Genomic DNA, 18,923 nt, shown 5'->3' with positions numbered 1-18,923 from the left:
AGAAATAAACAGTTAAAATAATAACAAAAGGCTAAACAGCTTTGGAAAGACCGAAAAAAAAAGTCTAATGTGATATAAAGACAGAGTTCCTTGCTTACAGAGAGAAAGGTGATCTGCTTGAAGTGCACAAACTTGAGAAGCCCTGGGTAATGTCGCTGCTGTTTGCACAGTTTATCCAGACAGGCTAAAATATCCTATTAATAATAATAATTTGCATTCAGACCTTGGAAATACTTGGCAAAGCCCAAATCTCTCTTTCAAGGCTCCCTAGGAGTGAAAGTGATTCCCTCTGGCTGATGCTCAGCCCTGTCTGTACCCTAAGGGACTGATGGGACAAAGAAAAGCAGCCTTGAGTTTGGTTCAGGTTGGATTTTAAGAAAAAATTCTTCACTTTAAGAGTGGTTAAACACTGGAACAGCCTCCCCAGGGAAGCACTGGAGTCACCATCCCTGGGATTGCTCAAAAACCGTGTGGAGAGAGCTCTCCACTGGATACTGCCTCTCCTTTCTTCTCACACAGTAAAAATTTGCCCACTGGCATTAATTCCCATCCCAGCTTCAAGGGAATTTCTCATCCTACTGGAGCATAAAACAAGGAGTAATTAGTTTTAATGTATCTAAAGCCTCTTCAACAGAGAAGAAAAATCTCATATCCTTGGTTCTCCTTGGTGGGACTAAGCCTCATTAAGGACCTTGAAGTTGGAAAAAAAAAAACCAGAGAAAGAGAAATGTGCTTTTTATGATGGTGAGAGTTCCTTTTCTGCTTTATTTTTACCTGTTTTTCTCATTTTTCTCTTTTTGGGGGGGATTTTGGTCCCTCTGAGTGTTCACCCTTCAGAGTGCAGAGCAAAGCACTCACTGATGATGATTTGCAGAGCAAGACATCACAACAGTGACTGAGTGCCAGGGATTTGTGCTGGGAGATGGTGGAGAAAAGGTTTGAGGGGAAAAGATGGACAAAAAGCCTTGTGGAGCTGGGGGAAAAGAAGGATAAAAAGCCTTGTGGAGTTGTTGAGTTTTGTCAATCTTTTTAAGGTTTTTTTCACATGGAACAAGGCACTTTTCTCCGCTTGCTGGGGCCGTGTGCTCTAACACTCCAGAAAAGAGACAACGGGCTTGGCTGAGTTTAGGACTTGGCCAACATTCCCAGAGCCTTTCTGAGGAGGTGAGGCACCCAGGGAAGTCCAGCCCTGTGCCAGCTTTCGTTGGCCATGTCTGCAGCAACCTTAAATTCTATTTTTCACCTTGCATTTGCTTGTTTTTGTTTCTTTTCCTCTCCTGGTTCCCTTCCAGAACTGCTGAGTGTACGAGGATGCAAGTAAAGGGACATTCTCTGTTGCCTAAATTGTGTCAGTTGGAAGGCTTTAAAAGTTAATATTTACATGAAATGATCTCCAATCCATCTTGCTCGATGCCTGTTTGTTTAACATATTTAGGTGATGGCTGCATTTGTTTTTTTAAACTATTTGCACGTTAAAGTACTTAAATTCTAACAAACCCCATCTTTCTCCAAGCCCTTATCACAGTTGTTAAAGATTTTTTCATTAGTTCTATAATTGCACCTTTTAAAAACATGTTTGGGTATTTCTCATTTCAGGACAAAAAAGCAACATTTTAACATAAAAGCCCTTTAGAGTGCAGAAAAAAATCAAACTTTTTTTGCTGAATTTTATATGGTTTTACAATAAAACACATTTCAGATGCTCCTGAAAGTGTGGGGAAATTAAATCCCAGAGGTGAGTTCTTCAGCCTGCAGAGATCAGTGCAGGATCAGTGGTTTTACCAATGCACAGCCCAAGCCAAGGGTGTCCCCTGTGGGTCTGAGGAACAAATTTGGAATTCCTGGAGAGCTCTGCAGGTCTGGGTGGGCTGAATTTTGGGGGAATTCTGAAGGAATTCTGAAGGTCTGAGTATCCTGAATTCCAGGAGAGATCTGCAGGTCTGATTTCACTGAATTTCACGAGAGTCTGCAGGTCTGAGTGTGCAGAATTTTGGGGGAGCTCTGCAGGTCTGAGTGTGCAGAATTTTGAAGGAATTTTGAAGGAATTCCGAAGGTCTGAGTATCCTGAATTCCAGGAGAGATCTGCAGGTCTGATTTCACTGAATTTCACGAGAGTCTGCAGGTCTGAGTGTGCAGAATTTTGGGGGAGCTCTGCAGGACTGAATTTGTTAAATTCCTGAGGGTCTCTGCAGGTCTGATTTTGCTGAATTCCTGGGGGTCTGTACAGGACTGAATTTGTTAAATTCCTGGGGGAACTCTGCAGGCCTGATTGTGCAGAATTTTGGGGGAGCTCTGCTGGTCTGGGTTGGCTCCATGAGCTTCCCCCCCAAGGGAAGCAAGAGGTTTTCAGCACTGGCTGAGAAGGAAGAGCAGCACTGCATGAAATAACTTTCTAATCAGAATTCCCTCCTCCCTCAAACTCTGTTTGGACAGACAGTTAATTTATCTCTGTTTAACTGCGGAATCAATCCATCCATCAAAGCTCCAAGAGCTAATTAGCTGGAGTCAGGGCAGCTGGGCTGGGATGCAGGCTGGGGTGTGGAACACTTTAGGAAGCTGTAGCAGGAATACAGGGAATATTTCCCCTAAAAGCTGCCCAGGAGGTTCCAGGCATCCAGAACCTGCTGGTTTGGGTGATCCTGCTCCACAGGATCCCTGAGGGAATCCCTGCTGGCACAGAGCTGGCACTCCAGGGTGGATGAGCACTCCTGTGGTTGGGAAAGCAGCTGTGGGCTTGGAGGTTGAACCCAAAATGTTGTGGGCAGTGCCCATGGGATTGCCTTCACCCAGCTGTGACTTCTTAACTGCAGTTTATAGGGCACATCCCTGGAGCACAGAGTGGTTTGGGGTGATGATGGATTCATTTATTGGGGTTGAGGCTCCTCTGTGCTCGGCCTTTGGAGTGATTCCTGCCCCTGGTGCATCACTCCCACATGAACCCATTTTCCCTTCCTGCAGACACTGCCATCCCTGGGCATTGTTTTACACCCAGTGGCCACAGTTATTAAATTTGGTGTCCATTAAATCCACATAAAGGGCTGGATGCTCCACTTGCCCTGCCCCAAGCCAGCCTGCAGCCCGTGCTTTCCCCACACATGTTCCACGTTAGCCCTTTTCATTGACTATGAATCCATAAAAATCCATGTGGAACAGAGGGTACCCAGTGCAGCCCTGTCTGCCTGACTCCTTCCCATTCTAATTGGGCAGCAAAGCTGTTTAATAGAGTCTGTGGAGTCTGTTTAACTGCATTCTGCCAGAACAATGCTCTATTCATGTTCTCAACAGAACTCTAGTGATTGCACTAATATCTTTAAACTAGAAAACAAGTCTTAATTGGAACAGATGCTGCAAATACCAATGCAAATGGCCAGCTCTGGTGTGATCAAAACCAGGCCCAGCCCATTGATTTGTTTTTAATAGCAGCTTTCATTTTTTATTAGTGTACACAAACCTCACTAACACTATACAAAAAGTCAGTAACAATATTCTGAAAAATCATCTTGTTTAAAGCAGACTCAGCCCTGCATTGTTTCTGGCAAGGTGCTGTTAAAGAGTTTCCGTCCTGTTTTGGCAGATCACGTTACTCAAACACTCCTCTCTACTTTCTTCCCTTCTAGGGTTTGAATAATCCCAGTGATTTTTGGAGAAAGCTGTTGCTGTTACATGTAATAATCTATTTAGATATTCACTCACATTACAAACAGGCATTCAGGTTAGATTAGGAGAAATAAATCCCCAATCCTGGTAAGTATGTGTGTGTGAGACTGGGATTTGCTTGCTTTTGGAACCTGCTCTAGCAGAACTCAGCCATTCCCAGCCATGGACTTTTAAAAAATTTATTTTTGTGGCAGTGCTTGGCCTGGGGAAGTCAGAGATATAAAGAATACAATGCTTTTTATGCTAAGAATAAAACTCTAGTGTGATTTTTCTGGAACAAATCGGTTTTGTTTTAAGGATGTGTGAGCTATTTGATAGCAGCAAGAATATCAAAACCACTCAGAGCAGAGAGAAATTTATTATGGCACACCTGGCACTCAGGATTAGTTTATTGGTCTGTGTAGGCAAATATTCCCTCAGTAGCTGCTACTTGGAATTGGAAAATATTTATATATTTATATTTATGTGTATAGACAGATATTTGAAGCTGACTGCAGGGATTAGATGCTGTTTCAGTCAAAATCAAGAGGCATTGCAAGCAAGAAAAGAACAGGAGATGATGGCTCTGGGCCTGTTTTCAAATCCGTGGGCTTCTCTTGGCTTTTATTTGGAGAATTTGCTCTCACTGAGGCTTTGTAAGAGAATGAAGAGGCTTTTTAGGCACTGGGGTGTGTTCTGTGGTGCCTGGGAGAGGCACAGCTGAGGATGTGGGGATGGCCCAGGGACAATGACAAGGAGGGCTGGGATGATGCCTTGGAGTTTGAGCTTTTCTGTTTCCCATCTCTTTGTAATCCTGCAATTCTTTAGTGTAGAACTCCAAATTCCACATAGAATGTGAGCTGCTGCTTTCCCATTTTGGGCAGACACAACAATTCCTCTCCAGGCCTGACTTGCTGATTTGGGCCTGTAAAAGCTGGAGCCACTTTTGGGGTGAATTTGGCCACCTCACCTACAATTGGAGGCACTGTGTAGGATTTTCCCAGTGCTGGGAAGGGTTGTCCAGGTCCTTGCTGTGAAACTCTGGATGATGGTATTTAAAGTATTTAAACAATTGATGATAGATCTTTCTCAATCCCTATCCTTTCTCTCCTGTAACAATCATTACGTTCATTACCTTGCTTATTTTTGCTCATTGCTAAAGCCGAGCAGGCAGTTTTATTGGATGTACCATTTTATTTTTATGTTGTCTTTATATTCACAGTAAAACAAGACAATTCTTTCCATTGGTGTCTTTGTTTTTTAAATCTCCCCCATCAACTGGCAGAACACACAGACAGGGCAGGCAGGGCACTGTGGGAAATGGATTTGTAGAAAATTCTCAAAACTGGGCAGAAAACTTACATGGTGTGCATCTGTATGTAAATTTTGAGATAAGAAATGGTGACTTAGAAATGCTACAGAATAGGACAGACATTGTTGAGGGAGAAATAGAACTAGAAACAAGTTCTAGCTCTGTGGGTCAAAAAAGAGCTTAATCCAACAGTGAACACCTGGAAGGGAATCAGGAGGGGCATCCCAAAAGGGGCTTGGATTGAATTTGGCCTCCGTGGGAAAAGGATTTGTAAGTCCCCTCCAGCTTTGGAAAGAAATGGAAGGAATTGTGACTGCTTACCCCAAGAAAATTCTGGTTTTGTATCAAAAAAGAATCTTCTCTCACAGGGCTGCTCCAACAAAATGAATTGCAGCAAATAATTAAAGGCAGTGTGTAGGGGTTTGAAAGTCAGGTTTTTCTTGATACGTTTTTGGTTTTAAAGCAGCACAGAAGTAGTTAATTTCTCATTTATACACTTCTTCCTTTTTACATGAGGAACATGTGAAAAACTATAGGCTTGGAGCCAAAGAAGTGGCTGGGATTTAGGCAACCAGTTTGGATAATTAATGTGTGAGTGTATGAATTGATGAAGCCTACAGAAAATTATTCAGAGGCTCTAAAATAAATGATGTTTGAATAGACTTGGTGAGCTCTGCTATTTTTATTTAACTCTAATACTCTTGTAGGTGTGTGTAAAAAAGGGGAAAAAAACTGATTATAAGCTGTTTGCTAATGGTTCACTGTCATGCCTGAGCTTTCATTTAACTGATTTTTATGCTGAAAAACACTGAAAATTTTGGTTGACCCCTTTCATGAGCTCTTCATACCATGGCCAGCAACCTGAATGGCTCCAAGCCCTGCCCAGCCAGGGATGAGACAACCACAGCTTCTCTGGGCAACCTGTGCCAGGGCCCCACCACCCTCACAGGGAAGGATTTCATCCCAATATTTAATTTAAATGTGCTCTCTCTCAGTTTAGAGCCATCATCCTGGAATTTTCCTGCTCCAGGAGGGTTTTTGCAGGAGGAGGCTTTTCACCAAATCTTGGAAAACATAGAATTTTCCTCTGAAACTGCTTCCCTGTTCCACTGGGAACTGCGCCTCCACACTCCAGCCATCACCAGTTTGGGCTAGAAATGAAAATAAAGAGAATAAAAGGCTCTGATCAGTGGGAATTGTGCAGGGAACAGCCAGTGGGAAATGTTGTCCCTGCTGCAGGAGCCGTGGAATTGCTGAATTTATCACAAGGCTCCTTCCCCAGGTGCTGAAAGGAGCCTGGGATCCTCAGGTTGTCTTAGTGCTTGCACTGTGCTCCCAGACAGGCGGAGAATGATGTTGGGAATGATTTACAGTCGGTGTTAGGGGAGGTTTTTACAGAGATCAAATCACACAGTGAGCTGGAAAATCCTCCCCATTGTTGTGGCTGCTCCCTGGCTGCTGCTGGCCCTGGGACATGGCTGGGTTTGCCTTGCTCAAACCACAGTGGGGGAACCACAATGGGATTAGGCCAGTTTATTATAGAGAAAAAACCCATATAATAATAATAACAACAACAACAACAACAATAATAATAATAACAATAATAATAATTTGTTGTAATTTGATGTGTTGGAGGAGGGAGGGAACCTCCATATCTGAAACACCTTTTTGAAAACCAAATCCACCACTTAGGTTTTCAGGGATAACAAAGCAAATCCCATGTTTATTTAGGATATTAACAGAGGAAACAAGTTGCTTCTCTCTGGTGGTTCTGCTGCAGAGATTAACAGGCACACACTGGCCTGGGTGTTGAAGTCCTTGCTCCATTTTTGCTTGGAAAAAGCTCTGAGCTACCTTTTAGATGTCCAGCTGGGCAGCTGACAGCTGAATTCTGATCCAAAAGCAGGGAGCAGCAATGTTTTGTGGATATTTAATTAAAACAGCAGTCTCCCAGCAGAGGGAAAGCTGCCACAGTTGCCTTCAGCAGTTGCTTGGTACTTTCTCTTTAAGTGGCTCGTGACATTTTTAGTTTTGGAATTAAACTTCTTTCTCAATATGTCTCAGTCTTCAGACTTCTGGGCTGATTTTGCAATTGCTCTTCTGGCTTTAATGATCTTTGTTTGGTAGGACAGAATTTTAGCTGCTACCTAAACATCTCAGAAGAAATTTCAACAGCACAATCCAATGTCTGAGTTTGAAAATGTTTGAGGGAAAACCTTCAGTGTCTGCCCAGAGCCAACTGAATAATTAATAAGCAGGTACTTTCTCTTAAAGGAATTTTTGGTGGCTCCCACAATCCTTCTGATTACACCATGATTTTACCTAATGAAGTTCCCAACTGCTCATGATTTTTCAGTCAGGTGCATCTGCTCCTGCACTCATCCATCTGCATTAGGAGCATTGCCAGTTTCCATAGTAACTGGGCAATTTAACATATCTGGCCTTACAGTATCTTACAGTGAAATACTCTGTCCATTTTATAAATGTGCAGCCAGAGGTGAGGGGGAACAAAGTGATTTGCCCAGGGTTACGGAGTTCATCTGCAGCTGAATGGGGTAAGAACATTGTTTTTTCCAGAGTTCCAGGGAAATGCTGGAGCTGCCAGGCTGCCCGTTCCCAGGGAGGCGTTTTGCTGGATCACATCAGCTGAAGGTTGTGTCCCAAGTGTTCCTTTTCTCAGCCTTGGAAAAGAGACTTTCAGAAATGAGGAGGTTAGGGCTGGAGAGCAGGGTGAGTAATGAAACCAGAAATCAAAACTTGCAAGTAATGTATTCAGCAGAAATGCCAGCCACATTCCTGGGATAAATAACTCCCGATGAATAATTCAACCAGCGTCATCACTACAGGGCACAGGAGCAGGATTGGTTTCTAATTATTTGGCCTTTTCCTCTGTAAAAGTTCAACCCAGATTCAGCCCCTGACGTGTTCCAGCTCAGGGTCTGGGTTTTGCTTGTGGCTTGGCTGGAGATAGCCCAGGGTGAGCTTTGGAGTTGTGCTGAGCACCCTCATTTCTCTCTGACACCTGAAGAAACTCCAGGAATTTGGGCTGTTGGAGGGTACAAAGCCACCCTTCAAAAAAAAAAAAAAAAAAAAGGAATCTGGAGCCTCAAGACTTTGTGAAAATAGGAAAACTTTGAAAGCTGTTGAGGAATCCTGGATTAACACAGCTCACAGGGAGTAGGGAAAAGGTTGGTGGCCTTTGGAACAACTTCTCACATTAATTTTCTTCCAACGCTGACAGCTTTGATTTATTACCTCAAGGCTGGTTAGAAAACACCCAGACATGAGTGAAGCCAGGAGTTATGGAAAGAAAAGGAAAATATGGTAAACACAGTGATGGATAGCACTTGGGAGACAGACAAACACTGCCCTGCTCTGCTGCTGCACCCAAATATTGGCTCCCAGTGAGGATCCAGCCCTGGCAGAGGATTCCAGAGTCTGGAATTGCTCCCAGCAGAACAAGCAGGCAGGAAGCTCCCCTTGGGACTTGCTGCTTTCCCATCTGTCAGTTCAATTTTGGTGCTGATTCCTGCCTCAGAGTGGGTGTTTGGGGTTGAGTTGCTCACTGATCAGCCTGTGTTGGGGAAAAAATGTTGTTTGCAAGTGCTTCTTATAAAGAAATCAAAATAATGATTTCCCAACAGAAATTTGCTAAGATGAGTTAAAGAGAGTCACCAGAGTTGTGTGCTGAGGATCCCTGGCTGCTCAGGGCTCTCCCAGCCCTTTGCTGAATTAAACTCTTATTTACAAAAGAAGGGCTGATCCCACAAACCAAAGTGAACAAAATCACTGAGGAGCACAAGTTGTCTTTCATGTCATCAATGGCATTAATTATTTGGACATGCAGTGCAAACACCTTCAGAGCAGGCAGACAACTCCCCTGGCTCCCAGAACTGTTGGGATGTACAAACAGCCAGCAATTCTCAGGGTGTGGAGCTGCTCCTCCAGACTTTCCACCACAGTTTTACATTCTTGTGTCATTTACAGCTCTTCCTCCAGACCCATATTATATATTATTATATTATTAAATTGTTATATGTTGCATTATATATTATGTATTATATATTATATTCCATATTTTATATTATATTTTATCTGTTATAATATATACTATATAATATATATTATATATTATACATTATATACTATATACTATCTATTACATACTATCTATTATATATTATATATTATATATTATATATTATATATTATATATTATATATTATATATTATATATTATATATTACATATTATATAATCTACGATATATTCTATATTCTATATTATATATACAAGCCTGTATATATATAATATGTATGTATTATAATATATATATTATATAACTATTATAGTATTATAAGTTTAAGTAGTATTTGTAATTAGACAAAAAACGCCTGCATTGTGGACATGAGTGAATAGTTATTAGGTTAAAAAATAAAAATAATTCAAGTGTCATTTCTTAATTAGACAGTTTTCCCTTAAAAGACCTTATAAAGATAGATACAGAAGCATTTTATAACCTGTTAGGGGAATGTTGTAAAACTCACACTGAGCCACTGGCCCTGCTCCAGAGGACCCTGCACACTCCGTGGGAGTGTGAGAATTTGGGAATGTGGGAATTTGGGAATGTGGAAATGTGGGCATGTAGGAGTGTGGGAATTTGGGAATCTTATAATTTAAGAGTTATTAAGGAAATCTATTTCCCCTAATTTAGATTTTTTTTTCATTTAGCAAACACTGATTTTGCTCTTTTTCCCAGTGCTGTTGTTCCTGCCACAGTTTATGGGGATTTTTGGTTTTTATTTTGCAGAGGGAATGTCTGGGGGCAGTCATGGAAGTGGGTCCTGCACCCTCTGAGGAACGTGGAGCAGGATGAGGAGCCATGCACTCTCCAGGGATTCTTCTAAGACATCGCTCTTACCAGCAGACACTAAAACCAGAGAGTTTTACACCATTTCTCCTTCATGCAGTGAAAATTCAAAAGGGAGATTTGGGCCATGTGGCACCCATAAAATGAAGGCAAAACCTTTCAAAAGTATCGAGATCTGCAGATAGGGTCAGTTTTTTCTTAATGTTTCAAAAGTGTTGAATATTTTAAAAAAAACCCTCAACAGGAGTTTAAATAAACACAGGCAAGTGAGTCAGTAAGAAGATATAAAATCATCAGGAAAGGCTGAGTTTGTTTTAATACAGGGATTACTGTAAACACTCACAGTGCATGGTAACAATTTGTAGCCCATGTGTTTTGAAATATCATAACTGGTGTCAATAAACACATTAAAATTCGACTTCAAAGAGCTCTGGGGACGTTTGGAGTGTCACAAAGACATTGCAGCCCGGGGATTTGGGATGGAAACAAGTATGGGAGCAATCAAACAGCTCCTCTGTGAAGAAAGGGATCTTGTCAGGCTGTTAGAGCCAAGCATCTGTGAGGGTGATTATTGCTGTGGATGGCTCCAAGAGCTCCCAGCTCCTGATTTTGTTTTTTGGTCTGCCTCCCCTCCCACCCTGACCTGCTGCTTTGGCTCTCCCACCTGCTGGGTCTCACTACCCTTTGGAGCAGGGTTTGTTTCTGTCTTGGTTTGAAAAGACAGGTGTTTGTTAAGGGAGGCAGGAGCCTCCCTTGAAATGGAAAATGCAAACCCCTCCGAATTTTTATAATTTTGAAATTAAGGGGCTCTCAGGCGAAGATATGTGAATAGGAATAACAGTTCTTTACTAGGAAAATTTTTGAAAAATACACATGCAATAGTACAAAAAGAAAAACCACTGACAGAGCCAGAGCAGGAGCTGAGCCCTGTGTGTCAGGGTGGTGGCACAGTCCCATCCCATGGGGGCTCAGCCCTCCTGCAGTGCCAGCTGTGCTTCTGCTGGAGCAGGGATCCTGCACAAGGCTGCAGTTTTCCTCTGGAGTTCCAGGGCTGCTGGAGATGGGTCTGGTCTCCCTCTGGGAATGCAGGGCAGAAGAAAGCTGCTCCTCTGGGAATGCAGTGGGCAAAGGCTGCTGTGGTATTCCAAATCTCAGATTGTATCCAGGTAGGAATGCTTGGCTCCTCCCCTGGGCGGAGCATCTCCCAATGGGATGGTGGAATTTGATCAGCCATGCAGGGACACTCACTGGCCAATTAACAGAAGATAATTAATAATTAATGGTCCATTAACAGCAGAGATCTCCTGGAGGGAGGATTGGTTGTGGAAGAGATAAAGAAAACTGCCCAATGAACGGGAGATAACTGCCCCACCTCTAATAGATAAGAATAGAATAGACAACCCCAGCCCAAGACAGTTTCTCCAGACAGCCTGACTAATTCCCAAGCACTGTCCCAGCAGGAATCACAAATTTGGGGTCTATGTGGAACAGGTGACACACCTGAGGGTTGTCCCCGTGGGCTGACAGGGGATAAAGCTCATCCATGCATGGGATGTTGTGGGAATTGTGTTATTCCTGCATTTCCAAGGTGCCTCTCAGCCTTGAGCTCATGTTCCACCCCGACAGCAGAAACCACCCAGGCAAGGCATGATGGAATCATGGAATATCCTGAGCTGGGAGGGACCCAAGGATCACCCAGTCCAGCTGCTGGCCCTGCACAGGCATCCCAACAACCCCACCCTGAGCATCTCCTGGAAGTGGTGTCCAACGGCTCCTGGAGCTCTTGGGGCTGTGCCCGTTCCCTGGGGAGCCTGGGCAGTGCCCAGCACCCTCTGGGGGAAGAACTTTCCCAAAATCCAACCTAAACTTCCCCTGGCCCAGCTCCAGCCGTTGCCTCTGTGCTGTCCCTGTCACAGAGCAGAGATTGTCCCTCAGGAGGAGCTGTGGAGGAGTCAGTGACTCATGTGGGGTGGATTTGCTCCTCTCACTCCTGTTCCTCTGGTGTCTCACAGAATCACCAGGCTGGAGAGACCTTCAAGATCATCGAGTCCAACCCAGCCCCAACACCTCAACTAAACCCTGGCACCCAGTGCCACATCCAACCATTTTTCAAGCACATCCAGGGATGTTTTAAAACCACCACCACCTCCCTGGGCAGACCATTTCAGCACTTTATCACTCTTTCTGTAAAAAACTTTTTCATAACATCCAACATAAATTTCCCAGCTGAAGGCTGTGTCCTCTTGGGACTCTCAAGAGCTCTCAGAAAATGAGCCACCTCTCCATTCCCAAACGAGATCCTGTCACATCAGCACGAGCTCCAGGTGAGCACAGGGTGGCTTTGATGTCTCACATTGTCTCATCCACAAATTCAATTTACTGCACCTGAGCTAAACACAAACAGCCATTCCCCTTATTGCAAAGCCCACAGCACCCAAATTAATTCACACATGTCCTTTTTTAAGGTGACAGAACCAGTCTGAGGGAACAGATGAGCATTCCCATGTCCAGGTTTAATCATCCCAGACAAGATTCCCTTGTTTTAATCCTCATGTTGACAGCAGAGTGCTCCATGTGCAGCCCAGGCAGGATTAAATGGGGCTTCTTGGGGGATGTTTGGAACAACCTTTAAATGCTGAGGGCACCTGTTGGCATTAATAGAGCAGGGGGAAAATCCAGGCTGGATGTACACAACTGGAGGGGACAGGGGACATTGCTGACACTTAACACATGTTGGAGTGGGAGGAAAATGGAAATAACACCCACAGAGACAACCCCTGGTTCCATGTTGCAGGAATTTACCTGGGGTACAAACATCTCTGCACACAGGCAGCTTTTGCTTGAGTTGAAATTACTGTTTAATCCGTAGTTTTGTTTGGAATCTGCCCCTGATTCGTCAGCACCTTCCTGGAGTCACTGTAGCACCTTTGCATGCGAGCTGCAGGAAAGGGTAATTAAATTTAATAGAAGCCACCCTTGCTTTGAAGCTGCCCTGGTTTTAGGGCCACAAGGAGAAGCAATTAAACTGTAGCAGCCGTGGATTTAAGCTGAAGGTAGGGAGTAATTTATTTATTTTCTTAAAGGAAATTTCCTCAGTAAACAGATTTGAATTGTCAGATCTGATTGGATTTTAAAGCTACAGAGATTTCCTTCTTTGGGAGTTCTGCTTCTCTTGAAGCAAAATGAGATTATTTCACATTTTCATGATTTTATCAAAAATTAGTGGTTAAATGAGGTAACAAGGAAAGGAAAAAATATTCTAGAATGCCATAATCAGTGCCAAAGTTACTTCTAACTATTTAAAAATAATTTTTAGGAGTTTCCTATGAAGGATCAGTTGGAAAAGGTCTGCCTCCAGCACGGACATTATTCAGAAAAGCAAACTAGTAACTCAGTGAATATTTAGAAGGTGGAAAAAATGGTCCTAAACTTCACCAATCTTGGAAATATTTGAAGAACCTCAGCTAAGCCAGAGGCACAGATGAAAAATCTCAGTGTTTTTCATCTCTCTTCCCCTCCCAGAGTTCCCAGGCGTGCAGGGATGCAGGACCTGAGTCCTGTGGGAGCAGCACCTTCTCCACTGGGGGACCCTTCCCTCTGAGCTCTCTGAAATATTTGGGGTTTGGATTCTGAACATTATTTTAACCTCATTAAAACCATTTCCTTTGGAAACCCAGCAAAACCCCAAAGAAAGCCCAAGTATAAATCAATGCAAATGCAATTACTGCAGCCCCCCTGCCTCTGTGCCTCGGGGGCTGCAAAAATCCATCGATTGTGGGCTGTAATTGATCTGGGAAAGGGGAACACCCCACCTGCTCCCAGGTACAGCCCTGGAGCAGAGGCTTGGGGCTGGCCGGGACCCGGGGGCAGGCAGAGCTGCCGGGGGAGCTGTGGGGGCTGGAGCTGGGAGCACTGGGATCGTGGGAGCTGGGATCATGGGGACTGGGAACATTGGGACTGGGATCACAGGGGACTGGGAACATTGGGACTGGGATCATGGGAGCTGGGAACATGGGGACTGGGATCATGGGGACTGGGATCATGGGGACTGGGAACATGGGGACTGGGAGCTGGGAGCACTGGGATCATGGGGACTGGGAACACAGGGGACTGGAGCTGGGAGCACTGGGATCATGGGGACTGGGAACATGGGAACTGGGATCATGGGGACTGGGAACATTGGGACTGGGATCACAGGGGACTGGGAGCACTGGTATCGTGGGGACTGGAATCATGGGGACCTGGGAACATGGGGACTGGGAGCACTGGGATGATGGGGACTGGGAACACGGGAACTGGGATCATGGGAACTGGGAACACAGGGGACTGGAGCTGGGAGCACTGGGATCATGGGGACTGGGAGCACTGGGATCATGGGAACTGGGATCATGAAGAACTGGGAGCTGGGAGCACTGGGGTTTGGGAAACTGGCAACACCAGGAACTGGTAACACGGGGGACTGGGAAGACGGGGGACTGGAGCTGGGAGCACTGGGATCATGGAGTACTGGAATGGGGGACTGGGATCATGGGGGACTGGGAGCTGGGAGTACTGGGGTTTTGGGGAGCTGGGATCATGGAGAGCTGGGGTTACAGGGGACTGGGAACATGGAGGGCTGGGAACACAGAGAACTGGGAGCATGGGAGACTGGGGTCACGGGGAATTGGGATCACGGGTAACTGGGACCTTGGAGGACTGGGAACAGGGGGAACTAGGATCGTGATTGTTTTTGCTCACAGAATGGGTTGGTGTGGTTGTTAAAGCAGAGCTCTCACACCTGTGGGATGCTCTCAGATCTCTCTGCTCTTGGCAGCCTTCCTGTGGGGTTTGCTGTGGCACATCCCAAAAAACATCCCCTCTGTTTGTCCATCCCTGGAATTTCACCAAAAATCCAACATCAGAACCCTGTGAGGCTAAATTTAGATCATAATGTTCATTAAAATTATGAAATTAGAGAGCACAAGGTGAGAGGTACCTGACTTGGGGTTATCCTTAGAGGTCTCCTCAAGAAATATTTAATGTCAGGGATCTGAGGGATCAACCCCAAGCTGGCATCAATCCTCTTTGGGAAAAGTTGAATATATTGGAGGAAGTGTTAATCTCTCTGCTTTATCACCAAGTGCTGGGAAAAGTGATGATCCTGAAAGGTTTTACTGAAATTATTAAACGAATCTTCTATGCTGTGCTCTGTGTTTATAAATAATTCCACTGGTGTAAAAATCCTGGCTAAGTGAGCTAAGGAATTCCTAGGAAAGGTGAAACGTCAGCAATTAAATTTAAATTCAGTTAAATAATCTGAAAGTTATGTGTTTACAGAGATATTTATCCACACATCTGTGCACATCTAGACAGGCAAGAGAAATCACATCTGAATTTCTGCTTGGCCCTTCTAAATGATTATAAATTGCTATAAATGATCTATAAATTTCTCAGGAACCACTGGGGGAAATCCCCTGAAGAGAACTTGGAGAATCTGCTCAGGACTGGCAGGAAAAGAGCTGAAATCTGCCTTGTTCATCACTCAGCTCCTGCAGCTCCGGGATGAATCTCCAAACTCAGGGATGCCCTCTGCTGCCTTGGGACCGAGCATCACCTGGCACCTCCTCTGCAGCCCTGCCAGGGATCTCGGGGCTCTTTTCCTCTGCTGAAGAGCTCTTTTCCTTTCCTGCAGGAATTTTCCTTTCCTGCAGGGATCTTTTCCTCTTCTCCAGGGATCTTTTCCTCTTCTGCAGAGATATTTTCCTTTCCTGTAGGACTCTTTTCCTCTCCTGCAGGATTCTTTTCCTTTCCTGCAGACTTTTCCTGTCCTGAAGGGCTCTTTTCCTTTCCTGCAGGAATTTTCCATTCCTGCAGAGCTCTTTTTCTGCAGGACTCTTTCCCTTTCCTGCAGGCATTTTCTTTTCCTCCAGAGTTCTTTTCCTTTCCTGCAGGAATTTTCCTTTCCTTCAGGGCTCTTTTCCTCTTTGCAAGGCTCTCTTCCTTTCTTGCAGGACTCTTTTCCTTTCCTGCAGAACTTTTTCTCTCCTGAATGACTTTTTCTCTCCTTCAGGATTCTTTTCCTCTCCTGCAGGACATTTCCAGGGCTGTGAAGGAGGCACAGCCACCCCTGGGCTCAGCCACCCTCAGCCAGGCATGGAGGAAAATCAAATTCCACGGGCAGAGGATTTAGAACAACTCCACAAACCCCACCAAATCTCATTTTTTCCCGATGAAGAATAAAGCAAAGATTTAGGGAAAATCACAAGGGTTTCCTGTTCCAGAGGCTTCCCAAAGCTGAGATCCATGTTATCCCACCTGTTGGGTTATGCCTTTTTTTGATCCCGAGATGGGGCAACTGAGAGGCATTTCAAAAACTCTTATTTTATTTTTAGTCTCATGTCATGAGACAATACAGGTGTTATAATTTATGCTATTATAATCAGAAGCTATTTCTTAATTAAAATACACTGTAAGCATTTCTTGGCCTTTTGTCAAGCTTTAAGAATTTTCTACAAATTCATGTCCCACACCACTGAGTTAATGCAAGAATTCAGAGCCCTCTGGAGTGTTCTGGAATCAGGATCTTGGATTTTTCCTCCAGTCTGGGGTGTCACCTTTGAGCAGTCTGCTGGAAAAGAGTGAACAAACGAGGGAGAGCTGGGGACAGTTTAAATATTTCACAGCTCCATGAGTTTTGTATGGGGACGGATTTGTAGTGGCTGAAATGTTTAATTTAAGGCAAATAAAATGTTTTAAAAAGCACAAAAAAAAATCTGATGTGAAATAAAAATAATTTTAAAAAATTTGCTGGAAAACAGAGAGAACCTGGGTAAAAATGGAGAGGAGGGGAAGGGAAGGGAAGGGAAGGGAAGGGAAGGGAAGGGAAGGGAAGGGAAGGGAAGGGAAGGGAAGGGAAGGGAAGGGAAGGGAAGGGAAGGGAAGGGAAGGGAAGGGAAGGGAAGGGAAGGGAAGGGAAGGGAAGGGAAGGGAAGGGAAGGGAAGGGAAGGGAAGGGAAGGGATGTTCTGTGTTCACAGAGTGACACCCAGAGAGCTCTGTGAGTGCTTTTAATGAGATTTCACCCTCACAGAGCATTGCTGATGTAATCCAAGATGGATCCATTGATGCCAAACCCATTTTACATGCAGGCACCCAGGTCAGCTCCTCCCTCCCAGCAGAAAATCCTTCAGCAGCCCATCATTACTGCTCTGCCGCACTCCCAGGCCTGGCCTGGCTGTTTCCATTCCCCTCTCAGGCATGACTTTGCTCAAGGGCACACCACGAGATAGCAGAACTTGGCACACATTCCCTGCCTCCATTTCAGCCTCCTGCTGCCCTTGTGCTGCCGGGGCTCCACAGGGCACTGGGAATTCATCCCCCTCGCTTTTATTTCAGTTTTGGTGTGAACAGGCTGAGGTCTCAACCATTTGGGACTCGATTCCCTCAGAAACAGGGAAGGAGTTGCAGGAGTCCTTCCTGTGATGCATTCCCTCCTGTGCTGTGGATACGTGGAGGGTTTAAATTGTAAATTTGTCCAGGCAGGGTGTGCAGTGTCCCCCTCTGGAAACATTCCAAACCCACCTGGATGAGTTCCTGCTCCAGGTGGCCCAGCCTTGGATGATCTCCAGAGGGCCCTTCCAACCCCAGCCCTCCTGGGATTCTGGAAACTCCTGGGATCCTCCTGCTCCCAGGAAAGCATCACCAGCCTGGTGAGCAGAGGACTGGTAATGAGGATTAAAGAGTGGGAGCCAAATGCCATCACCCCAATGTCCCCCCTTTCCTCCTTCTCCCCTGTCAGACTAAGCCAATTTGTCAGATTAAACCTGTTTTTGACCCAGAGATGGGGTAACTGAGAGGCATTTTAAAAACATTTACTCTGTTTTCAGTCTCATGTGAAGGATGAGACAATACAGATGTTATAATTCACTCATCACAATCCAAAGCCAACTATTTCCTAATTACAAAACACTATAAGTGTTTCTTGGCCTTTTTTTTTTTTTTTTTTTTTGCCACATCATGCTGTAAATGCCTTAAAGTTAATAATCTAAAATTATCCCTCGTGGCTCCCACTCCAATGCATCTTTCACAGTTCTGTTTCTCCAGAGTATCCAGTCTCATTTGCAAGGCCATCCTCTGAAATTTGTTTCTCCTGCTGGTCCATTAAATGTTTTTTTGAAATTAGGAGGAAGTATTTTTAAAAATCCTGGCAAAGAGGAGTCAATAAGCACAGCATGGCAGTGCCCAAAGCTCCTTGGAAATGCAGCAGGAGCTGTCCCAAAATCCAGGAATGCCTGAGGATCATCAAATCAGGGAATGGTTTGGCTGGAAGAGACCTCTAAAACCCATCTAGCCCAACCTTCCTGCAATGAGTAGGGACATCAAGCAGAGCAGCCTGGGATGCTCCCAGGTGTGGTTGTGTCTGAGGGTCCCCAGGACGAGGGAAGAGGTGAGAATCTCCACTCCATGTTTCAGAAGGGTGACATTATATTATATTATATTATATTATATTATATTATATTATATTATATTATATTATATTATATTATATTATATTATATTATATTATATTATATTATATTATATTATATTATATTATATTATATTACATACATTACATTACATTACATTACATTACATTATATTATATTATATTATATTATATTATATTATATTATATTATATTATATTATATTATATTAATATCATATCATATTATGTTATATTGCTATATTAAAAAGAATAGAGTGAAAGGATCCATCAGAAAGCTAGAGAGGAATAGAATGGAATGAATAATAAAAACTTGTAACAGACAGAGAGTCTGACACAGCTGGTGTGATTGGTCATCAAGTAAGAACAGCTCTTGGTGAGATCAATCAAAGATTCACCTGTTGGTAAAGCAGAGCACATTCCACAGCCATCAGATAATTATTGTTTACATTTCTTTTCTGAGGCTTCTCAGCAGAAAATCCTGGCAAAGGGATTTTCATCAAATATCACAGTGACACCAGGGGTGGATCAGGAGCAGGGAGAGGGCAGCAGTGCAGGGCTGTCCTGCACATCTGGTGGGAAACAACATCTGGAACGCTTGGAAGTGACCAGGAAGGATAAGGGGCAGAAAAACACCAGC

General features: G+C 44.1%; 1 long non-coding RNA gene across 2 annotated transcripts in view; it reads left to right on the top strand.

Moving 5' to 3' along the window:
- LOC135285056 (uncharacterized) overlaps positions 1-10,236 on the top strand; it is a 42,286-nt gene extending 32,050 nt beyond the window's left edge. The window contains exons 6-8 of one of the 2 annotated variants that reach the window (XR_010350065.1): positions 3,618-3,744; positions 7,526-7,678; positions 9,759-10,236. This is a non-coding gene — a long non-coding RNA (uncharacterized LOC135285056). The remainder of the gene's footprint in view (positions 1-3,617; positions 3,745-7,525; positions 7,679-9,758) is intronic. The other variant, XR_010350064.1, reaches the window with a different exon arrangement.
- Positions 10,237-18,923: the final 8,687 nt, after the last annotated feature.

Source organism: Passer domesticus, chromosome 22 (genome assembly GCF_036417665.1).
Source record: "Passer domesticus isolate bPasDom1 chromosome 22, bPasDom1.hap1, whole genome shotgun sequence".
NCBI lineage: Eukaryota > Metazoa > Chordata > Aves > Passeriformes > Passeridae > Passer > Passer domesticus.
The sequence above is the reverse complement of the archived record's forward strand: the minus strand, read 5'-3'. Positions and strand labels throughout refer to the sequence as shown.